A 13320-nucleotide genomic window follows, 5' to 3' on the forward strand; every position below is an offset into this window, starting at 1 on the left:
ACTGCTCAGGAAATAATCCTGAGTCATAATCCTGACTCATGATCCCGAGTGCTGTATAAGGAGTGGTAGCTGGTGCCTTAAACAACTGGTAGCGACTGCTATCTGGCCCCCTCTGTGGTTGATTTCCTGACACCTGCCTACCAGATTCTTTCTCCCGCATGACTCTCACAAGAGGTAAAGTGTAGGCTGAAGTTTATGGCATGTGTGTGACGCAGGGTTTGTCTATGCATTGATGCACATCACTGCTGAAAATGGAGCTCTCAGGCAAGCAGCGCTGGCCTCAGACAAAGAGGCCCATCCTCAGAGACCCGGTTTATAGAAACTCTTTATCTTTTGGTACAATAAGGACATGCTTTGAAAATTTTGTTATTAAAGTAAGGACCCTCACCATTAGGTCCAGTCGTGACCAACTCTGGGATTGCGCGCTCATCTCGCTCTATAGGCCGAGGGAGCTGGCGTTTGTCCGCAGACAGCTTCCGGGTCATGTGGCCAGCATGACTAAGCCGCTTCTGGCGAACCAGAGAAGCACAAGGAAACGCCGTTTACCTTCCCGCTGGAGTGGTACCTTTTTATCTACTTGCACTTTGACGTGCTTTCGAACTGCTAGGTTGGCAGGAGCAGGGACCAAGCAATGGGAGCTCACCCCGTTGTGGGGATTCGAACCGCCGACCTTCTGATCGGCAAGTCCTATGCTCTGTGGTTTAACCCACAGTGCCACCCACGTCCCCATTATTAAAGTACCAGCATTCAAAGCCTGTCTTAGTATAAGCTTTAATGCAGAGAGAGAGAGAATCAAAGACTGATCTGATATTACCAGCTGCTGGAGGCATTTGATGAGAGATGATACTTGCCTTTGTGCCCAGTTTGTGAGTGTATGAAAGCCTATGTGTGAACTAGGCGACCTTTTGCTCAGATTCTGCCAAGCAATTTACTATTTTATTTTATTTAAGGGTATGGTGTGCACACACCCTATGGGTGGGTGGGTGGGTGGGGGGGTTGGGGCAAACCACACTGTGTGAGTACCCCATTGGCTTAATCTTCCCTCTGCCTCTTTCCTCTTCCTCTTGGTGGCAACCCCTCTTTGCCAATGAGTTCAGAAGTTCTTGGTACTGCCTGCTGCTCAAGAAAGGGAGACAATATATTTTCCGACACATGACTGTAATGGTTTAACAGAGAGCAACCACATTCAGTATCCATTCACTACCATAAACTTTAATGAGCTGTAAGTAAATTTGGGTCACCCATAAACTACCTGATAGCTTTGTGGGTAAAAAAAAGGTTGCCAGCACCACATTTCCTAATCCTTTATCTCCTTTCATTGATGTGGCAGGCAGAAATTGATGGTGTGCGTACAAACTCTAATTAGCAGTTTCCAAGCATCCTTGCAAAGTCACAAAAAGAGCTGTGGAATGCAGGCTGGCGGGCTGGCAGGCGAAGAGCCAGAGACAGGCCTAAACCTGTGCAGAGGGTTTGTTTTCTGCTAAATTCCGAACGGGACTGTAATTTCATTTTGATTTGTGACAAAGATTTACGACAAGCCTAGTGGTGGTGGTGGGAAAATCACATAAATGGCTAGTAATAATATTTGTCTCTGTAAGAGAAATCACAAAGAGAAAGCCAAGGCTGTAGGGTAATTACATAGGATATGTGGAATTTAAAACAAACAAACAAACAAACACCATATTTCTAAACTACTCTTAAATAAATAATTATTTATACTTTTCAGATATATACATTTCACTGATTTTACATACATTTTGACATTTTAAAACTTAACCTCCTTCCCCTTCTTTCTGTGGTTCCTTAAATTTATTTTTAATATCGTCTGTATATCCAAATTAACTTAACTTGCTCATTTATTTATCTTCTTTGTGTATATACTCTTATATAGCTTCAGGTTATTACAATAATCCTGCCAGTGTTTTTATATGTTTAGAATTTATCTGTAAATATTCAATAAACCATTTCTATTCTTTTACAAAAAAAACTTGTTATCTTGATTTCTTGTTCTTCGGTAAGTTTTGCCATTTCTGCATATTCCATAAGTTGTTTTTCTTTTTAGAACTACTCTTAGGCTGCAGCACAAAAAGTTTTTCTCAATCCAGAATCACTCATGCTGATCCTCAACATGCTGCTTTCAATCTAGATTGGTTCTAGATCTTACAGCCCACAAGGGCAGGTGTGGTTACTTGATGCCCATTTGAAAACACTTCTCTTGGTCAGGTTGCCCATGCTGTTTCTGCTCTGCTCAGGTCCCAGGTGAATGAAGAAGAAAGTGGTGATGGCAATATTGGTGCACGCCCATCCACAACATCACTGGGCAGGTATGGATACACCTTTTATTTCCAGGACTGCCTATATCTTTCATCTGTTTTCAGTTGGATACACTGCAGAATCATAGAATCAGTTTCTTCTAACTGCACAAGAAATCAAATTCCACACAGCACCACCAAGCAGTGGCGTAGCGTGGGTTGTCAGCACCCGGGGCAAGGCAAGTAATTTGCGCCCCCTAACCCGTGGATTTGCGCCCCCTAACCCGTGGATTTACGCCCCCTAACCCTAACCCCCAGATGTTGCGCCGGGTGCGGTCGGCCCCCCCTGCACCCCCCACGCTACGCCACTGCCACCAAGTGCAAATAATAGCTGTTCATAGCCTCATAGAGTCTGGATGGATTAGATAAAATATACCTAGATTTGAGTCTCAAAGCAGGAATGGATGAGGATAGCCATGTGAATTATGACTCATCGGCATTAGAGGTGATAATTGAAACCATGTGCTTCAATGTTAGTGATGAGAGAGAGAGAGAAAGAGAGATTGAGAGAGGAGAATAAGCATGAGACACCACCAAAGCTATCTGACCTAATTATAATCTGACTCTGGATCTTCAAATATAAATGACTAATTGGTTAGCCGTGTGGCTCCCTCGTCCTGATTAATACAGAAGTATGTTCTAATAGCCTGAAGTGGTTATTCAAATAATGTAGCTGAAAGCAAAATCCACACACCCAAAAGCACCTCCCAGTACACACAGAAAGACATACACACACTCAATTGCCAGAAGTTTAAATCTCAGAAACAGAAGGAAGAATTATTTCTGGATAATGGAAAAACACTCAGTTCTCTGAGATTCTATAGAGGGGTATTCTTTTGTATCGGGAATCTTCCCCACCCCCACCCCCTCACAGTCTGTTTGCCATAGTTGTGGTCAAAAGTAGAGCAGATTTTTCAGATTGTCTTGCCAACATCATAGCACACGTTTTTAGAAATTTTTGGCAGGGATTTGAGCTGGTTTGCTTTTTTGGATATGAGTTTCCCCCTTCAGTTAAGGTCAGCCTCAGATGCCCCACTCTCAGTTCTGTTTTTATATAAGATTAGATGAAACCCCCCTGGCTCCACACAAAGACTTTCCAGGGATGGCACAGTGATTAAAACATATCCTTCCTTTTTAGGTTTGCTCGAACCTTTCTTTTTCAGACATCATTTTAGGTTATTATTTTGCATTTGCATTTGCATTTTCACTTTCATTATTATTGTCACAAAAACAAACATATCTGTACAGCACTGTATAGCAAAGAAAAATAAATTAAAATCATTGATCATAACAAGGATGAGCAACAAAACTATAATCACCTCATCCATGAGCAGAAATCATAATGAGAGTCTAACAGAGGGATATCTTTGAGCATTCCTACCTATATTATCCCCAAATTACAATTTTGACAAGATATATTTACGACTTAATAAAAAAAACCCTTTAAGCAGTTTACATCAGATGGTTTAAATATTCATAAGAAAATATCAATAAAATTATCAGACTTTAAAATCAAGTAGACCTAATTAAATTATCACACTATAGATAAAATCAACAGTTTTAAAAACAAGTATACATAGTAAAACTAAAAGGTCTGGGTAGGATTCCCTAAACAAAAACGTTTTGCTTAGCAGGCATCAAAACAATACAATGAATGTGGCTGTTTAATATTTACAGGCATGCTTTTACATACAGTGGTGCCCCGCAAGACGAATGCCTTGCAAGACGAAAAACTCACTAGACGAAAGGGTTTTTCGGTTTTGTGTTGCTTCGCTAGCCGAATTTCCCTATGGGCTTGCTTCGCAAGACGAAAACGTCTTGCGCTTTTTTCTTAAAGCCGCTTGAAGAGGCGCAGTTGCGACGGACCATGCTTCGCAAGATGAAAAACATCGCAAGACGAAAAGACTCGCGGAACGAATTATTTTCGTCTTGCGAGGCACCACTGTATTTGGTCCTACAGCTCAATTCTAACCATGTCTACTCAAAAGTAAGTCCAACTGAATTCAGTGAGTCTTACTCCCAGGTAAAATGGGCTGAGATTGCACCCTTAGTCTCCCAGTTGCTGTAATCTGCCTTTTTTTGGCTGCTTTTGAAAAACTGCTATAATTTTAAGATTGCTCTGTACTGTGTGGCTTATTTTTTGTGTGTGATTCTTTTAAGCCTCTCCTCCTCCCAGAGGGGAGGAGTTGTAATCGGGAGCCGTTTCCCGCCTTTAGCAGGGGGCGTTCTGGCCCCTGCTCTGTTGCCTCAGCTACCGCACTGTGCCCCCTGACAGCTATCCAATGCACCTATAGTTGGTAGGAATTTTTATCCAACCGGCAAATTGGCACCAGCCACTTGATTTTTCGCCTACCTCATAGCAAATCATCACAACTTTTAGGTATTGGCGGTTAGGCATTAGAATATGTTTGTGTATTGGAGGGCAGGGTGTGGCCATCGCCATCGCCTACCCCTCCACTTTATGGGCATTCCGTTAAAGGAATCCGGCGGTTGTGGATCCTGTCCAACGCCCTTGCTGGTGGCTAGGGCCATGGCATGGCCCCCGGTGACATCAGGGGGAGCTTACAGTTGTATTTGCATCAACAGGCTCCTCCTACTGGTGGTTAACCCTTGTTAGACTCACCCCTTCCTGAGGGGGTGGAGTCACACTCCATTGTTTTATCCAATGCCTAAGCCAATACCGCTCACATGCTGTAATCAATAAAGTTGTGGCCTTTTTTAGCCCATTAACCTAATATTCTGTGTCCTTGTGTATTTTATTAACTTCAAGCGGGTGGCTGGTCCTCGAATCACAATTATTATTAATACATTTAAGAATTATAAAACACACACACAAAAGAAGCTGCACAGTGCAAAACCATTTTGTTCTGTACATCTCATTACAATGTGTGTGTGTGTGAGCAGAATATTTAGCACTATAAATGTGCCTGGCGTGAGAACAATAAGGAGACACGTCCCTTCCTTAGGGAGTTTATACTCTAAAACAGGGGTCAGCAACCTTTTTCAGCCGTGGGCCGGTCCCTCAGACCATGTGGTGGGCTGGATTATATTTTGAAAAAAATAATAATGAATGAATTCCTATGCCCCACAAATAACCCAGAGATGCATTTTAAATAAAAGAACACATTCTACGCATGTAAAAACACGCTAATTCCCGGACCATCCATGGGCTGGATTGAGAAGGTGATTGGGCCGCATTTGGCCCCCGGGCGTTAGGTTGCCTACTCCTGCTCTAAAATCTGACACAGGGGAGATAACAGAGAAATAGAAGGAAGACAGAAGTGAAGATAAACAGGAAAGAATGTGTGGTCAGTTCACTTTCACATACCGTATTTTGCGCCCCATAAGACGCTCCGGCCCATAAGACGCACCTAGTTTTTTTGGGGGGGAAATAAAGAAAAAAATTTTATTTTCCCCCCCAGGTGCGGGGCTGGAAGAACCAGGTCGGGGAACAGTGGGAATGCACGCTCTGCCTCCCCGCTGTCCCCCGAGCTTGTGGGGCTGGCAATGGGGAGAAGTGCACCAGTCCCGGGAGGGCAGGCAGCTCTGCGCCGCCATCCCGAGCGGGGCAGGACTTAGCGCCCCGCTCGGGATGGCGGCGCAGACCTGCCTGCAGTCCCGGGACGGCAGGCAGCTCTGCGCCGCCATCCGGAGCGGGGCGGGACTTAGCGCCCCGCTCGGGATGGCGGCGCAGAGCTGCGCTGGTCCCAGGACCGCAGGCAGCTCTGCTCGGCCACCGGGAGCGGGGCGGAGCTTCTCCCCCGGCTCCCGGTGGCCGGGCAGAGCTGCGCTGGTCCCAGGACCGCAGGCAGCTTTGCGCGGCCATCTGGAGCGGGGAGGGCTTCTCCCCCGGCTCCCGGTGGCCGCGCAGAGCTGCGCTGGTCCCGGGACTGCAGGCAGCTCTGCGCAACCCTCGGAGCCGGTCTCCCGAGGGTTGCACAGAGCTTCCTGAAGCCTGGAGAGCGAGAGGGGTCGGTGCGCACCGACCCCCCTCGCTCTCCAGGCTTCAGCGAAAGCCTGCATTCGCCCCATAAGACGCAGGCACATTTCCCCTTCATTTCTGGAGGGGAAAAAGTGCGTCTTATGGGGCGAAAAATAGGGTACTAACCGTGCAATCCTATGCAGTTTAATGAGGCTCTTGGTTAAGTGGATAAAGCAATGAAGAATCTAGTTCAATAGTCTGGAATGCAGACCTCTGTTTTAGTACCTCCCAGTACTGCTGTATTAGCCCATAAACAAGCATCAAGTGGTCTAATACTGACTTGTTTTGAGAGCAGCACAACTTCTGTTCAATAAGACTGCAGTTTCCCCCTCATTAGGCCTTGTCTGGTAAGGCAGTTTTGTCAAGTCATCCTGAGCTCTGCATCGGGATTCGGAGTGGTTCCGGCTGAGTCACTCCTTTGTGCTGCTTACTAAAGAACAGTGCAAAATAGATGCTCATGGCAATCTGTGAATTTTGGAAGGGAAGCTGAATTTAGTTTGTGGATCTTACGCTAGAGAGGTACAACATTATGTTGTGTGTTTATTGCATGCATGCACTGTTTAGAAAAAGGAGAAGCTGTCTTTGTCCAGTTGTAATTGTAACTGCTTTTAGGGTGCAACTTACACTCAAGATCCATCAGGAGGGGCTCTGGAATCTGAGAAAGCCCTGTTATGCCAGCAGAACTTGGAAAAAATGTCACCGGTGTAATATATAGCCTGTACTCCACCAGTAAAGATAGCAGCAGCAGCAGAGCCATCAAAATGGGGGAGAATCATAACCATGTATTAGAATCTTGAGTTCCTAGGAGGGGTGTACATGTAACAAATACACCATTTTTCTCTGTGCAATATGGCCCTTTTCTTCACAATAGGATCCATGCAGAGGAAAAAGCAGCTTGCCCACCCATCCTTAACCCAGCATTAGGGTGGGCGGGATAAAATTCTGCATCTCCAGTCTTAGTGCTGTGGAACTAGAGATAACAGATCCCTCTGGCTGTTTTTTAGAGAGGATCTCTTTGACCGCTGAAAGCTTCACAACTAGCGACTGAGTGGCACTAAAAAGAGTAGCACTACCAGATATTTTTGTGGGCAAGTGGGGAACACTCAGAGAACCCTGAAGGAGCCTTGGGGAGGGGTGGTGAAATCCATGAATAGTGAAGTTGAAATCACCTGAAAGAAGAAGAAGAGAAGAAGAGTTTGGATTTGATATCCTGCTTTATCACTACCCGAAGGAGTCGGTTAACATTCTCCTTTCCCTTCCTCCCCCACAACAAACACTCTGTGAGGTGAGTGAGGCTGGGAGACTTCAAAGAAGTGTGACTGGCCCAAGGTCACCCAGCAGCTGCATGTGGAGGAGCGGGGAAGCGAACCCGGTTCACCAGATTACAAGTCTACCGCTCTTAACCACTACACCACACTGGCTCCACACTGAAAATTACAGTATGGGAGTTGGGGAAGCTCGGTGAACACAACATAAGTTAAAAACTCAGGGGTGTGTGTGTAATTTTGGGGGTGGGCAGCTGCCAAATTTATCAATGACAATATTTTGGGGGGAGGGCTATCCATGGGCCACAAACGCTATCATAGTGGACCATATAAGGCCCGCATGCCATGGGTTAGCTATCGCTGAATTACAAACTACATCATTAGTGTCCCTTTCCTCTATACAGCCCATGTTTCACTTATGACCTCATTCTTTCTCCCCGGTTACAAAAGGAGCGGCAATTCTTCATTTGCTATGCTATGCTAAATCTATTAACTATAAAAATTTAATATATGCAGATCCCAGTTTTGATGTGAACCAGCTAGAAAGGGGGCAAGCTTAGCCTGGATCAGGCATAAAGCCTTCTAGCTAAGAAGGATCCCTGCATATCAAAACAGTAACCAGAGGTAAAGATCTTGGCTTGCAAATGGTGAGGCATTTATGTATTGACATTTATATGCAGAGAAAGAGAAAGGAGGAGAATGTGATACTGCTGATGCTGCAATTTATATAACAGTAGCACTTTAAGGGTTGGTGGTTTTTAAATTGTGATGGTTTCTAAAGCCTTTGTTTTCCACAATTTGTTTCCAGGATCAATGTCCTGGCAAACTGCTGAGTCACAGTCGCCTTGGTTTGATCTCTCTCTCTCTTTCCTAAGTGAATCGCTTCTTTTTTAAACAGCAGCTGCTGTTTGGGTGGAGAGATTTTACTGCAGTGCTCCAGCGACCACACAGCAGAATGGGGCGGCAGCAACAGCAGCTGGGCATGGCTAACCTTAATTGAGTTGTCTTTGAATTTCATTGACACATTTACACTTGTTCCAGAAGCAGCTGATGACTCTCTCGGCTGCGCTTCTTCGCCTCGTCTGGGTGTCTCAGACAAGGAAAGCAACACTGTTCAGTTACAGCCTTGCTATGTGCAAAAGCTTGTGACGGAGGGGGACAGGGCCGAGGTTAAAGGAGGAGGAAGTGTGCAGAATGGAAAGGTGACCCTGAAGCTGAGGTGCAATTGACGGAAGCCATCGAATGGGGTCCTATGAATAGGATGACAGGCTACAAGAGAGAGACAGCTGCCGCCACTTCAGAGCTCATTCCCTCTCTTCTGGGTCATATTTAGCCTGACGGAATGTGTGATGTGCGTCGCACTACTGGCTGCTGGTGGCGGAAGCCAGGAACTCCACAGTGCAATGATGTCAGCATAAGGGAGGCCAGCATCATACCAGGGTAGGATTCAAGATTGAGAGCCAAAAGCCTGAGCAAACTGGAATGGCTTAGTATGACCGCTAAAAGCTGATAATAATGCTGTCAAGTATGTTTCCCTGAAGAAAGCATTCCACAAATTGGACCGAACCGTTCACAAAATCTCAGAGCAAGAAACAACGTAAAAATGCAATAGAACAATATTCATGTCAATGCAACTTAATGCAAAATAAAAATAGATACCATATTAATGACGTAAACACCATCAGCAAAAAGAGGGGCGCCACTTTATTCAAGTGTTTGAGCAAGCGGCTACATTTTTGACCTGAAAAGTGTGGTGCTGCTTATGGCCGAGAGTCAGAAGTGGCTTGCTGGGTGGAGTAGCTTTGCAGATGGGTCACTACTGCTTACTGGGAGGAAGAGTGGAAGGGGTAAGGTAGTGCTCTCCTGTTGGTGAACTTGACTGGGCAGACTTCCTCGCCACCTCCCTCCCTGCTGGGAAGCTAGCATAGCATTTCCACCCCACCTGGCGATCTGCTTCTGCCAAGAGGAGGGCATTGCTGAGTGGTGGTGTTGCAAGCAGTACTTGCCCAGGGTTCAGTTTCTTGGAATGAAGGTCAGTGGGGACTGTGGTGCCTTTAGAATGGAAGGAAGGGTGCACAGCACTAATACTTCAACAGCTCTTTCCTCCACATTAGGTTTCCATGGAGGCCCCCAAAATCCATGGCTTTGGATTCAGCACACCAAAAATAAAATCTTATTTCAAACTGTGCATGAGGTCAGCCCTGCCTTGCATTGTTTGAGAACCTTCCTGCTCATTCTGCGGGGCACTGGAGCCCTGATTGAGACTGTGGATGTGTGTCTGTGGATCTAGGCCACACAAGCAATGGAGCCAAATATTTATACTTCCCTCAAATAGGAACATTATTCATTCACATTGAAGTACTGCCAGGGTACTTTAAAATTAAATCCAAATGCAGTAGGGTTCAAGAAACAATATATTCAAGAAGACACAGCCAGTGAATTTAGGATGCTTTTTAATGGTTGAAGTCTAAGCCAGTGATGGTATACAGTGGTACCTCGGGTTAAGTACTTAATTCGTTCTGGAGGTCCACTCTTAACCTGAAACTGAAACTGTTCTTAACCTGTTCTTAAGCTAATAGGGCCTCCTGCTGCCGCCGCGCCGCCGGAGCACGATTTCTGTTCTCATCCTGAAGCAAAGTTCTGAAGCGTATGTAACCCGAGGTACCACTGTATTGCCATGAAAGCTGCTGGTGGGGAGGAGGGGTAGTACATACAAGAGACCATTTTTAAGGCTTAGCAAAGAACAGCATTTGGGAAGAGGAACCAGGACAGCTTCAGAAAAATCTGCATTGTGTGTTACACCAGGAGGAGATCTGGGTTAGCAGCTGATACTGAAATTGGCGACGTAGTATTCTAGGGAAGGAGTGGCTAGTCTGTGGCCCCCCAATAGGTTTTTTTGGTGACCCCCTTCCAAGAATGTGGGTCTTCCACCGTGATGCAATGATGCCATTAGAACTAGGGGGAATGCTACTCCATCCTCAGTGAAAAACAGCAACACATGGATTGACTTCACCCCAGGCTTTCTGACAATATAGACATCTCCATAGTTATGGTACCTTTTGCTTGTAAAGTGTGAGATTGGCATAAGGAGTCCTGCAAAGAATTGCAATGCTGCCTTCTGGGTGGGTTTTGGGCAGCCGTTTAGCGTTGTACAAAGGCTGCTGTGCTCACCCTCTAATCAATAGCGCTATGGACAGCGATGCTTGCAATGCACAATAATTGTTCCACAGATATTTCCTGAAGCAGCTAGTATTTCCTTCTTAGTCTGCAGATTAAGAAATTAACCCTGAAAATGGCTTTCTTGAGTTTTTAATATAACAGAAGTTGTTTGAGCCTCCCAATTTCTGAGGCTAATCCAGAACTACTGCAGATGTGATAAACCCTCATTAGGAATAAGATTAACCTGAGGCAGCTTCTGTCCCATCGCCAGGCCAGTTCCAAAAGAGTCTGAAATGAGATTACCTTTTCCACCTTGAACTTTCATAATTATGTATTCATTTTTTTTATTACCAGCCTACTGAGGGGATTGATTGAAGTCTTATGAGAGGTTACTGCATATTGCTAGGTGTCATGTAAGACAAGTGGGCAGGAGGGGAACTTATTACAAAACAACCGAGTCAGGAGCATGAAATGTTCCAGTTTCTGTGCCTCCCCATAGGCCACGCAGCTCTCTCTTAATCCTAAATCCCCAACAGAGATAAGGGATGTATGCTTAAATTGGGACCCTGGGTATGTTTTAATCAATGTGGAGGTTGGAAGCATTTAAATATAGAAGGCTGAGTTAATGGGTTGTGAATGAGTTCCTCAGCTGTTTGCAACCAGGTGCTCTCCACATATTTAGGCAAGGGATGACTAAGCCCTGCAGTACACAGTGGGATTTACTTGTTGTTTAGTCGTTTAGTCGTGTCTGACTCTTCGTGACCCCATGGACCAGAGCACGCCAGGCACTCCTGTCTTCCACTGCCTCCCGCAGTTTGGTCAAACTCATGCTGGTAGCTTCGAGAACACTGTCCAACCATCTCGTCCTCTGTCGTCCCCTTCTCCTTGTGCCCTCCATCTTTCCCAACATCAGGGTCTTTTCCAGGGAGTCTTCTCTTCTCATGAGGTGGGCAAAGTATTGGAGCCTCAGCTTCACAATCTGTCCTTCCAGTGAGCACTCAGGGCTGATTTCTTTCAGAATGGATAGGTTTGATCTTCTTGCAGTCCATGGGACTCTCAACAGTCTCCTCCAGCACCAGAATTCAAAAGCATCAATTCTTCGGCAATCAGCCTTCTTTATGGTCCAGCTCTCACTTTCATACATCACTACTGGGAAAACCGTAGCTTTAACTAAAGACTTAAAAAATAACAACCTGGTAGGCTTTCTGCTGTCCGGAGTAACCCCATAGGAGTCAACCAGGCTGGTTTACCTTGTGTGACTTAAGTTTACAAGTTTAGCATTCTGCAGTGCACCTGGGCAGTGGGCGGGGCATCAGGTGTACACTGGCTGCATGACAAAAGACAGCCACAAGCATCATCTTCAAAATATCACCTTGCCAATGTGTTTTGATAAGGGAACAAGAACCCTTTGGCAAGATCTTGTAAGTACATGGCTCTCTCTCTTTGTACTCTGCTGTGGAATCAACAAGTGAGCTGCTAAATTTGTATCTGGATATGCTGCCAGAGGAGAACCCCTTAGGAGGCAGACATTAGAATGTTTATTCTGGAGAATACATGAGTGACTGGGACTGAAATTGGCATGGCAGTGGGTGTCACTACAGGCCCGTCAGCAGCAATGATAGCATCTGCAGAAATACCAAGTGGGCAAAGTTCGCTGTTGAAAGAGAGTGCAAAGTTGCAAGAAGGTTTAACTAGGTATAGCACATTTCTGAAGGTCAGCCTGAACATATGGACCAGTTTTAGAGGCTGTTGTGTAGATGGTAGCTAGTGCCATGCTCACATACCCCAGGTCTCAGATGCAATCACTGGCACATCCAGGTACAGCTGGAAGAGACGCCTGTTTGAAACCCTGGAGAGATAATGCCAGTCAGCAGAGGTCATGGATTGCCAGTGTGACGCCCAAGGACACAATTGCACACCCTCCAACATTCCTCTGATGAAAATAGGGACATTTTTCACTGCCTCCAACTGACTGTCCTCTACCCTGCAATTTTGGTCCCTCCACCCACCCACAGAACATTTCCTATCAGAAGAAGTATGAACTTACCAACAGGACACAGCACACATGCTGTCCACTGTCCTGAGAAAACCCCTTAATCCTGATTTAATTTTATTCTTTGGTAGATTTACACACACACACACACACACACACACACACACACACACACACACACGAAAGGGGCATGATTATATGCAGACACACAAAACATTATTTTTTTTAAAGCAAAATTTATTGCATTCCCCTTACTTCCCACCCAGGTTGGCCCTGCCCTCTGCCTGCGCCTCACAGCTGGCGCGTCACATGAGGCTGGGCGTTGGCAGTCTCAGGTCTCCTCCTCCTCACCCGCTCTCCAGCAGTTGCTCCAAGTTGTCCAAGGGAGGAGGCTGGCAACAGCAGCCATGGAGATGGAATGCTCCTTCAAAGCCGCCACTGCCACCATCACTTCTCAGGATAAGCACTGTCTCATCCTCCTCCCCAAGTTTGGCAGCACTGGTGGGGCATTCCGGGATCAGATAAGAAGCTGGGGTGGCTTTCTGGGACTGTCCCTGGAAAATAGGGACACTTGGAGGGTCTTTCCCTAGTACCCACAAAGCCTCTGAG

Source organism: Podarcis bocagei, assembly GCF_964188305.1.
Source record: "Podarcis bocagei genome assembly, chromosome: 11".
NCBI lineage: Eukaryota > Metazoa > Chordata > Lepidosauria > Squamata > Lacertidae > Podarcis > Podarcis bocagei.